This window comes from Mus caroli, chromosome X (genome assembly GCF_900094665.2).
Source record: "Mus caroli chromosome X, CAROLI_EIJ_v1.1, whole genome shotgun sequence".
NCBI classification, from domain to species: Eukaryota; Metazoa; Chordata; class Mammalia; order Rodentia; family Muridae; genus Mus; species Mus caroli.
This window is the reverse complement of record NC_034589.1, coordinates 123445974-123457597: the sequence shown is the minus strand read 5'-3', so window position 1 is coordinate 123457597 and position 11624 is coordinate 123445974.

The window sequence follows — 11624 nt, the reverse complement described above, 5'->3', positions numbered from 1 at the left end:
ATCTTAGGGATGAATAAGAAACTAAGGGTTGAGGCTTACTAGTGATGTGTTTGTGTGTCAAGTTGACAAGGGGTCAATTGTACTGGCTAGTTTTGTGTCAACTTGACACAGGCTGGAGTTATCACAGAGAAATGGCTTCAGTTGGGGAAATGCCTCCACGAGATCCAGCTGTAAGGCATTTTCTCAATTAGTGATCAAGGGGGAAAGGCCCCTTGTGGGTGGTGCCATCTCTGGGCTGGTAGTCTTGGTTCTATAAGAGAGCAGGCTGAGCAAGCCAGGGGAAGCAAACCAGTAAAGAACATCCCTCCATGGCCTCTGCATCAGCTCCTGCTTTCTGACCAGCTTGAGTTCCAGTCCTGACTTCAATGGTGATGAACAGCAGTATGGAAGTGTCAGCTGAATAAACCCTTTCCTCCCCAACTTGCTTCTTGGTCATGATATTTGTGCAGGAATAGAAACCCTGACTAAGACAGGGTCCATTCTCTTCTTGTCCCCTGGTGGCCTCATACAACGGTTTGGCTATCTCAGTGAACCCTGACACCCAAAGTCTACAGAACCCAGCAGATCTCAGAAATTGCCTTCAGGTTGATGGGACTGGGATGCTAAAAATGGTTTGCTTCTGGGCCTCCAACAGCATGCATTGGTCACCCCTTCACCCTGCCCCGGTTGAATATGTACTCCAGATAGGTGATCTCAAGTTGACAAAGCTGGGCCTTCTTAGCAGACACTCAGTAGCTATGTTAACTCTGCTCTTATAGCAGGTCTCATGTGGCATTTGGGCATGTCTCCAAGTTGGGGGACCACAATAGATTTGGGGGTGGGCCTGCTGGTACTCACCTAAGTCCTTATGCAGTGCCTCCTCAAAGGTGGTTGGGTGAGTTTTTGAATCCTTGAGGCAGGAGCATCCAAGTCACTTGTCCCTTGAAGCCTCTCTCCATGTCTTGCCATTCAAAGACAAATAGAGGCTGGCTTTTGGGTGTCAGAGGCAGGCTGCAAAGCCATTTTGTGCTTGAAGCTTCCAACAGATATCAGGGGCAGCTTGGTTAACAAAAGCCAGGCTCACAGCTGACTGGTGCTCTCTGGCTTCTGGGTCAAAAGTAGTGTAGGTTCTATAGGCTTCAAAAAGTCTTTCTAGATGTTCTCTGGGGCTCTCATTCTGTCCCTGTGTCACCTGGCTTACCTGAGATAAATCAATGGGTGGTCTGGTGGTCTCTTGGAACCGCCCTCCCCAACAGAATCTGGCAGTAGACTCAGAGCCTTCAGTAGTGTTAGAATCCAAGTCGGGTCGAGTCAAAGGAAAGGCTGCATAGATATCATCCTGAACTTGAATGGGGAGCCCATTTGCTTCGGGAACCAATTTCCAGGAGGCTCCCGTGATCCTCCCAATTGCTGGCAGTCATCCCAGGTGGGCAAGTAAGCCAGCATGATTGAATCTAGAAGACTTGTGAGAGCTGATGGGCTTTCTAAAAATGAGTTCTGCAACTTCCAATTGTAAAGATCACTAGTGGCAAATGACACATATGCCATGAACTGTCTCCCCTGAGCATCTAGGGGTCCTGTAGCCCAGAGGGGTAAGACCAGAGTAGAGTCGGTCCTCTGTGCAGAATGGTCCAAATGTAAGGTGGGCTCCAAGTGGAGTTGGGGGCATCAGGGGTTGCTCCCTATGCCTGTGCTGGCTGGGCAGGAGCAGGAACATAAGAAACAGGACAGAGATCCCCCTCAGGAGTAGAAAAGGAGAGCAAAGCAAGGGGCCAAGGTTGACCCTCCTGCAGAGGAAGAAGGTTGGGGAGCAGCTAGTCCTATAGCACTTGGTCTGGGTGGCTCTAGGCTTCATAAACTAAACCTTCACCCTGTAAGTGATAGGAAGATGGAAAGTCCCCTTGTTGGGCCATCCTACTTTATAAGTAGGCCATTCATTCCTGCAAAAGATAGTTTGCAGGGATGAACAACCAGACCCAAGTCTTCTGTGACTGAGGGGAAGTCCTTAAAATGGTTCATTGAGGTGCTTTGTGCCTGTCCCATCCTAGGAATCAAAGAAAAAATTGTAAGAGAAAATAAAACGTACAAACAGACAAACACAGAAGGGCATTCCAGAGAAAACAAAAACAAACTGAAAGTCTGTCTCAGATGGTCTTCCTCATGCTCATAGGAAGCCCATAGACCCCATTCAGAAGCCAGATAAGAACTAGAAAGTTCTCCAGCTTCCAATAGGGAGGTCAGGAGCATCATCCTCCATTGTCCTATGCTGAGTGACAAAATAGAGTCTGCTTTGTTCCTTTCAGCCTCCAGATTAAACCCAAAACAGATTTAAATCTGAAACAGAACACAGATATGTACAAGACAAAAAAAAAAACAACTGGGTTTCTGGACTTGCCAATCAGAAAAACATTCTACTATTTGGGTCAGGAGGTCTCCAGCGAATCCTAGGATGAGTTCCTAAATGAGGTCCATGATTCACTGAAGAATGATACCCTGGACTCAAATAACAAACAGTGTGTTTTAGTCTACAAAAGTCCAGCATGCTGGGGTCTCCCATAGACAGCCAAGTGAGCTTGCACACTGATTTAAAGAACATTAGGGAATGTCAGAGTAGGTGACCTCCATGTTAATCTGTTGGGTCCATCTCTATGGACATTCCATTATGGGAGTGTGGGGCTGGAAACTGGCTGGGGAGGTCTGGAAACTGTTACTGAGGAAGTCGCTGAGGAAGTCTGGAAACTGCTGGGATCCATTGTCCTTGCCTCAGGCCAGGTGGCAGGGCAGCTTCTGAGGCCTGGGCATGCCTGGAACTGCCCAGTTCCTAGAAATAGAGATTTAGACCTAGTCTCCTGAACTACCAATTTGAAGCCTGTCATGGAATCAGCCTAGCCTTCTCAGGGAGTGCTTCACATAGTTCATCCTCAAGTGTGTTTCTGTATATCTCCTATGCAAATCATTTGCCAAGTTAAATTTTTTCTCTGTTCCAGGAATGCTAGGAGATCTCACTCAATAGTGAATGTTTAAGGCTGGCAAGATAACTTAGATGGTAAAGGTGCTTTCTGCCAATCCTGATGCCCTGAGTTTAAGACCTGGGAATATAAGGTAGAGGGAAATGACTTGACCTAATTGCCTTTTGACTTCCAAATATGTACATACACACATGCACACACATATACTAAAATAAATAAATATAACATTTTTTAAAAGAATGGATCCCAAAACAAAAAAAATGGATGCCTAATGCCAACAAATAATTTTGTGAAACATATTGAATGTCCATATTTTTAAATGTGTATTATACTTTTACCACACTTGAATTACCTACATAAACCTCATATGGTAATGACAATTTTTAATACCCCATTACACTTTAATTTTCTAATATTTGATTTCATAGTTTGTCAGATATTCCCTGATGAAATCAGTTTACACTTTTCTTTCTGTCATAATAAACTTTTCCAATGTGGGTATCATCTACAATAAGTTAACTGGAATTTTATTCTCTGGTCTAGAAATGGTTTGTATCACAAGAACATTTTTGACTCCTTGCTAGTTGGAAAAGCTTTCCTAAAGAGAAATCAGCTGTGTCATCCACAGCTCCTGAGCTGAGCTCAAGTGCCCCACGAGTTTTGGAGTTCAGGGAGGCTATCATTGAGATGCACTAGCAACACTTCTTCCATGCCACCTGCAGATTCCTGCTGCTGTGAGCTGCCCACTGATGATGATGCAAAGTAGGAGGCCAGGCTGGGAAGCAGCAGCAGTATCTGATAAACTTCCTTGGGACTCTGTGTGTGTGTGTGTGTGTGTGTGTGTGTGTGTGTGTGTGTGTGTGTGTGCGCGTGCGCGCGCGCACCACTTTGCAATTCCACCAACTGCAAATGAGGCTTTTTCTCTTCTTTTCTTTTCTTTTCTTTTCTTTTTTCAGTTTTTCAAGAGAGGGTTTCTCTGTGTAGCCCTGGCTGTCCTGGAACTCACTCTGGAGTAGACCAGGCTGGCCTCAAACCCAGGAATCTGCCTGCCTCTGCCTCCCAAGTGCTGGGATTAAAGGAGTGCGCCACCACTGCTCTGCAAGAGGCTTTTATTTTCTCCAGAACCAGGCCAGCATTTTTTGTTCGCTTTGTTAATCAGCTATTCTGACTGGGGTAAGATGAAATCTCAAAGTTGTTTTAATGTGCATTTCCCTGATTGCTAGGAACAATAAAAATCTTGAAGCGTTTCCTAGTTGTTCTTATTTCATTTATCTTTTCTTTATGCTTGACATCTTGTCAAATATTAGGTGGCTAGAGTCACATATACTCATGTTTGGGTCTTCTATTTTGTTTCATGGTTTGCATGTCTGTTTTGGTGTCAATGCCATACCCAAAGCAGTTTTTAAAATAACACCCAGTGCTTGGCATGATGGTGCATGCTTTTAATCCCAGCACTTCAGAGGCAGAGGGTGATGGGTTTCTGAGCTTGAGGCTGCCCTGGACTATACAGTGAGTTCCAGGATGGCCAGGGCTATTTAGAAAGACAGTGTCTCAAAGAAAAATAGCACCCAAAGCCATAGTTTGGCTTGGGAGAGAATTTGTATGTATTTTCTAAAACTGATGAGCTGAGGGAAAGTCTGACTGAACAATGCCAAAGCAATATATTCTCGGGGGAAATTAGCTTCATTAAAGGAGATTCATCAAGCGGTTCTGTGTTTTCCCAGCTGGAGTCAAATTTCAGGTAAGCCAAATCCCTGAGGTAGTACAGTGGAAACTTCCTTCTCATTTGAAAGAGTGATCACTAATAAGAATACTAGAATGATCAGATTCAACAGTTACCAGTTGTGATACCCCTCAATGAAATGATTGATTCAGACAAGGACATTTGATGTTTAAAAGGTGCTCCTCAAGAGAGAGGCCCATAACTTCACAAAAGAGGAATTTACTCCCATGTTAGGGTTCTCTGAAGGAATGCAGTGTGTGTGTGTGTGTGGGTGTGTGTGTGTGCGTGCGCGCACGCGCATTTATTAGAATGACTTACAGGCTGTGATCCAGCTAATCCAGCAATGGCTGTCTACATTGTAGAAGAACCAAGGATCTAGTAGTTGTCCAGTCCACAAGGCTGGGTGTCTCAGATTGTCTTCAGTGTACACAAGAATCCTGAAGAAGTGGGCTCTGAATTCCAGAGAAGGAATTCACTTGCTAGCAAGAATGGGGGGTGGGAGAGAGAGGGAGGGAGGAGAGAGAGAGAGAGAGAGAGAGAGAGAGAGAGAGAGAGATTCCCCCTTCTATATCTTTTATATAGGCTTCCAGCTGAAGGTATGGTCTCAATTAAAGGTGGATCTTCCTACCTCAAAGATCCAAAGTAGAAGTAGGTTATCCCACTTCAAATGATTTTATTAAGAAAAAAAAATCCATCACAGGTGTGCCAAATCATTTGGGTTTTAGTTAATTCCAGATGTATTCAAGTTGACAACCAGTGAAAGCCAAACAACACATTGTGATTTAGCAGGGTTTTTATAGTTTCTTTAAAATCTAGATTTATTTATTTTATTAATGCTTTGCCCACGGAGGTCAGAGAATAGTCTTGAATCCTCTACAACAGGAGTCATGGATATTTCTAAACTGCGTAGATCCTGGAACAGAACCCAGGTCTTCTATAAAAAACAAGTGCTCTTAAATGCTGAACCATCTCTCTTTCCAGCTTTTTGTTTTGTTTTATTTTTTTTTTATTTTTTTTTCCGAGGCAGGGTTTCTCTATACAGCCCTAGCTGTCCTGGAATTCACTGTGTAGACCAGGCTAGTCTCAAATTCAGAAATCTGCCTGCCTCTGCCTCCCAAGTGCTGGGATTAAGGATGTGCACCACCACTGCCCCGGCTCTTTTCAGCTTCTTGAGACAGATGATTTGATGGCTTATTCCCAGCTCTTCTGGTTTCTAAACTGGGTTTATTGAGGTATAGTTTTCATAAGCCTTAAAATTCATTTTTGTAAACCTTTTTAAAATCTTTTTATTGATTCTTTATGAGTTTCACATCATGCACCCCAGTTCTGCTCATTTCCCTGCCCCCTCATATCCACCCTTTATTCTTGCAGTCCACCCCGACAAAATGACATGCACATACACAACCAAAAAGAAAGCATAGGAAAGGATCTCATGGTGGAAGCTGTAGTAGTCAGTGCATCCCACAGTATACCCTCCAGCCACATCTTGCAAATGTTCTTTGTAATGATTCTTTGGTCTGGTCTAAGGTCTCTGGCTCCTGGGGCACCCATCTATCTATACTGGATCCTCACTGGGATTCCTCCCCATTATTCTGTTGCTGCCCTGTGTCATAGTGATCCTGAAGCCCTGGATCTGGGTAGTAGGTGAGCTGAGTCAGCTCACCTGCTCTCCCGTATCATGGTGAACTCTCCAGCATTGTTCCGGTTAGGCCAGCCACTGCTGCCATCAGCAGAAGGCCGGGTCAGCTCTCCTGCTCTCATGCCCTCAGGGTCAGCTTACCTGCACCCACACCTCCAGAGCCAGCTCCACTGTGCTGCCCAGTCGAGGCATGGGGCCAGCTCTCCCAAGTGCTGCAGCCTTTGATGGGCTGGGACACCTCTTCTGCTCCTATACCCTCAGGGCTGTCTCACCTGTGACTTTGCCATCTGGGTCAGGTCCACTTTGCCCAGGCAAAGTGTCCGGCTTCCTCCTGCACTCATGCCCTTAGGGCCAACTCTTCCAACCAAGGCAGGTGGTGAGGTGGGGAAAGACATCATGCCCACACTCACACCACCTCACAGCTGACAGGGGGTGGCACAAGATCTCCTGCACTCTTACCCTCAAGGCTACCCCACCTGTGCCCCTTCTACCAGAGCCAGCTCTATTGTGCTGTCCAGGCAAGGTGCAGGGCTCACACTCTCTTGTACTGCAGCCAGTGAGCAGCAGTGAGTGGCAGGGCCAGCTCACCTGATCTCACGACCAGGTCAGTTCTCCCGACTGCCTCCAGTGGTAAAGGGCAAGGGGCCAGAAGGCATCTCCCCCTGCCCAAGCTACTTCATGGCAAAGGAGTGGTGAGGCCAGCTCTCCCATGCTCACATCCTTGGGGCAGCCTTACCTGCATCTGTACCAGCAGGGTCAGCTCTGTTATACTGTCCAGGCAGCAGCTCTGTTATACTGTCCTCTCTCATTAGGACCCTGTGGGCAGCTTTGCCCACTGCCAGCTCTTTCATACTCACCTCCTTAGGGCCAACACACACACACACACACACACACACACACACTACCATCACCACCACTCCACTGTGCTGTCTGGGCAAGGCTCGGGGCCTACTCTCCCTATAGTGTTGCTGCTGTTGAGAAGTGGGGCCAGCTCTCCAGACCTGCAGCTATCGAAGAGTGGGGCCAGTTCTGCACAGCCCCTAACCATCTACATGGTCCCTAGCTACTGCCCCACCCAGGGACAGCCCCTTGTTCTACAGTGGTAACATAAGCCACGGGCATCGACAGAAACCCCTACTGGTGCACAGATGTGGCCTCAGCAGCAGCTCAGGCTAGGACCTCACTATGGCCCCACCCAGTGGGGCGGGCCACTCACAGCAGGCTACTCCTCTCCACCCTCAGGTCTTCAGACCCATCTTTCTTCACAGTGCTCAAGCTGCCCCACTTCTCTTTCTCTTCCATCGGTCCACCACATACTTGCACACTGTGGTGGCTCCTGTTGCAGATTGGGCATGTGGCTGGCAGGCCCCGGGGCGCGTGTCTATGGCCTGCCTGTGCCCTGCTCTGGAGAGCAGGTCTGTGCGTGGCATGGCAGTCTGTCACTCTGTCTTCCCACTTCCTTACTGCACTAAGTGGTGATAGGCGGGGGTCGGGGTGGTGGTGGGGTGGCTCTGTGTGTGTGAGACCCAATAGGGCAAAGGGTAGGCCTGTGGGTGTCTTTTCCCACCTGCACCATGCGGCATGGTGGAATACAAGCCTCTGTCTTCCTCCCCCTGTCCTGCCCTGCCTGGATTTGATCTGATCTGATTTTTCTGTGTCCTAGGCAGAAAACAGCTTCGGACACCAAGCCAGGCATCAAGCTAAGATGAACAAAGGACTGTCACTTGCTCTGCCCTGATTGATATAAGAACACCACCGCCACCACCAAGATGTCTCTTTGCGGGGAGGAGAAGTGGGGAGGGACTCCCTTTATTTATTTGTTTGTTTGTTTGTTTATTGTCTTAGCGGTAAAGTTCTAAAAGCTTTTGTTTGGTATACATGATTTGTAGTTTGGGATCTTTCGGTTTTTTTTTTTTTTTTTTTTTTTTTTTTTTGCGTTTAAGACAGGTGGCGCACACCTTTAATCCCAGCACTCAGGAGGCAGACACAGGCTGATTTCTGAGTTCCAGGCCAGCCTGGTCTACAGAGTGAGTTCCAGGACAGCCAGGGCTACACAGAGAAACCCTGTCTCGAAAAGAAAAAAAAGAAAAAAAGAAAAAGAAAAAGAAACAGTTTCATGAAAAAGAAACAGTTTCATGTAGCCCAAAGACTCAGCTGGTATTATTCCACAGCCTCCTTAGTGCCAGGATTTACAGGCATTCTCTCCATGCCTAAATTCCACAGTATCGACACCTGTATATAATCATGTAACTACCACAGTCATGATGTACAATAATTTAATCACCTCCACAACATTCTCTTGTGCCCTATGTATTCTATCCTCCCTCCTCAATCTGGAAGCTACTGCTAATAATTTTGCCTCTTTCAAAATGTATAAATATGCCAGTCGTTTATAACCACCGAAGTTTCACTCAATACAATGCTTTTGAGTTTCATTCATATTATGGATTGGTTGAATATATTAGTACTTCCTTATTGCATTTGTATAGATAGTAAAATTTGCCCATTCATTCATCAGTTGATGGACACTTGGGTCTTTTCCCGGTCTACCCCATTACAAACAAAGCTGTTATGCAGATTTGCATACAAGTCTTTGTGTTAATCCATGTTTTTATTTCTATTGTATAAATACTTAAGATTTGGCTTGTTAGGCATTTACAAAGACATATTTAATCTTATTTTAAAAGCTATTTTTTTTCTTTTCTTTCTTTTTTTTTTTTTAAGACTGGTTTCTCGAGTAGCCCAGGTTGGCATCGTCCTCCTTGTGTGTATGAGGATAATAATTGCTGATCCTCCTGCCTCCAATCACTGTCCTAGGCTTACAGATATAAACCAGCACACCTCGTTTACACAATGCTGAGGACTGAAGCAGGGCTTTGGGCCTGCTAGGCAATTGCTATAGCAGTTCAACTCCATCCCCAGGCCCAAGTCATTTCTATATTGTGAACGTAGGTCCTTCACTAGCTTTGTTGCTTTGCAAATCCCTTACCCAAGGCTATGGTTTTGCTTTTCATTTTCTTAACAGTATCTTGAGAAGAAGATGTTAATTTTGATAAATCCAGTGTATTGGTGCTTCATGGTTTGGGTTGTTTTTGTCCTAACAAAGTGTCAAATGATTTTTTTATCATTTCTAGATATTTTTGTCATTTAAGCTCTTACATGTAAATTGGCGATACATTTCAGTTATTTTTCATAGACACTATTAATCAGGGTTCATTCATCTCCATATCGCTGTCCAATTGTTTGTTCCACCACCATTTGTTGAAAAGATTTTTTTCTTCCTCTGCTAAGTTATCTTGATGCTTTTATTTAAAATCAGTTGGCCAAATGTGTGTGGATCTAATTCTGTACCCTCTATTCTGGCTCATTGATCTGTGGACCCATCTAGTCCAAACCACATTCTTGAGATCTGTGCTTTACAGTAAGTATCAAATAGCATGACTTCTTCAATTTTGTTCATTCCCTAAATGTTTTTGGTATTCAAGGCTATTTTAGAATCAGCTTGTCAATTTTGACCCCACCAAAAAAAAAAAAAAAAAAAAAAGGCCTGCTTGGATTTCATATCCCACAAATTTTCTTATATCATGATTTCATTTATAACTCAGCCCAAAATGTTTTCAAATATCTGTTTTATTTCTTCTTTGAACAGCAAGTTATATTTAGAAATATATTTCTTGGGGCTTAGAGGTTGAGAACACATACTTCTCCTCCAGAGGACCCAGGTTTGGTTCCCTGTACCCACATGCTGGCTGACAACCTTAACTCCAGTACCAGGGGGTCCATTGTACTCTCATGCCCTCTCCAGATATCTAGCATGCACACAAACATACACATAGGCAAAACACTCATACCATAAAACATAAGGTGAAATAGAAATATAGTTCTTAGTTTCAAAGCACACAGTGACTTCTAGTTTTTGGCATCATTTCTCACTTTATCTCATGATGGTCAGAGACTATACTCTGTGCTCTTTCACTCTTTGCAGTTTGTTCAGACTTACTTTACACCCTCTGTGTAGTCAATTTTGTAGATTCTTTTTTTTTATTATTTCTAATGAGAAAGTAAACTATCTACTTTTAGAGTGGAGACTTGTGTATTCATTAGTTATATTAACATGATGAATTATGCTAGTCAAGAATTTTTATATTCTCACTAATTTTGTCTTATTATTTTATCAATGATGAGAATGTTTTATGCCCCATTATATTTAGGCAATAAATCACTATACAGCAATAATAGTGAATAATTTACATTCTCATGCAACCAGATGGATGATTAATGAACTGATAATGGAGAATGGGGGAAAGGCAGACACAAAGGAGTACTCTCTGGATGATTCTATTTAGATAAAATTCAAATAGCAGACAAAACTCATCTAGGTTTTTATAAGTCCCAACAATGACTGCACCTGGCTGGGAATAGGACATCAATGTGGGGTATAGGACACTAGGAATGTTTTCTTTCCTAATTTGGTTTCTAGCCAGACAAATGTGTTTGCTTTGGAAACAGTTATAGAGGTATATATTTATAACTTGTGAACTTTTGATAGCATTTTAAAAGTCAATCCAGGCATGGTAGCCAATACCTGTAATGCTAGCATTTGGAGACTGAGCCTGGAGGTGCCCAAGGAAGCCAGAGTAAGATGGAACCTTTAAAACTATTGCCCTGTTTTGACCTGTTTTAATTCACTCACCACTATGTGGGCATCAGCAAATCTCAGAAATGGGTAGGCTGCTCTAATTGATGGGTTCTGTTATTATCTGTTTTCCAACAGTTCTATAAAGTGTATCATTTACATCTCAAGAAAAGAATAAAATAATAGTGCACATACTAAGAGCGCTCCTCATCCATTCCTCATTGTCATAGAGCAAACTAATTCCACTCATGGTCACTACCAAGTGCTTATGCTTATCTCTTCATTTTATAAGCCTAGTGTCTTTCCCAAAGAAAAATTGATCCCTAGCCTTCCTGAGACCCCATTTTTTTTTTCGAGATAGGGCTTCTCTGTGTAGCCCTTGTGTAACCCTGGCTGTCCTGGAACTCACTCTGTAGACAAGGCTGGCCTTGAACTCAGAAATCCACCTGCCTCTGCCTCCTGAGTGCTGGGACACCACACCCAGCTCAAGACCCCATTTCTACATCCTTTAAAGAGTTCATCAAGGCTGGGCATGGTGGCACACGCCTTTAATCCCAGCACTTGAGAGGCAGCAGCAGGTGGATTTCTGAGTTTGAGGCCAGCCTGGTCTACAGAGTGAGTTCCATGACAGCCAGGGCTACACAGAGAAACCCTGTCTCTAAAAAGAGTTCACCAAGT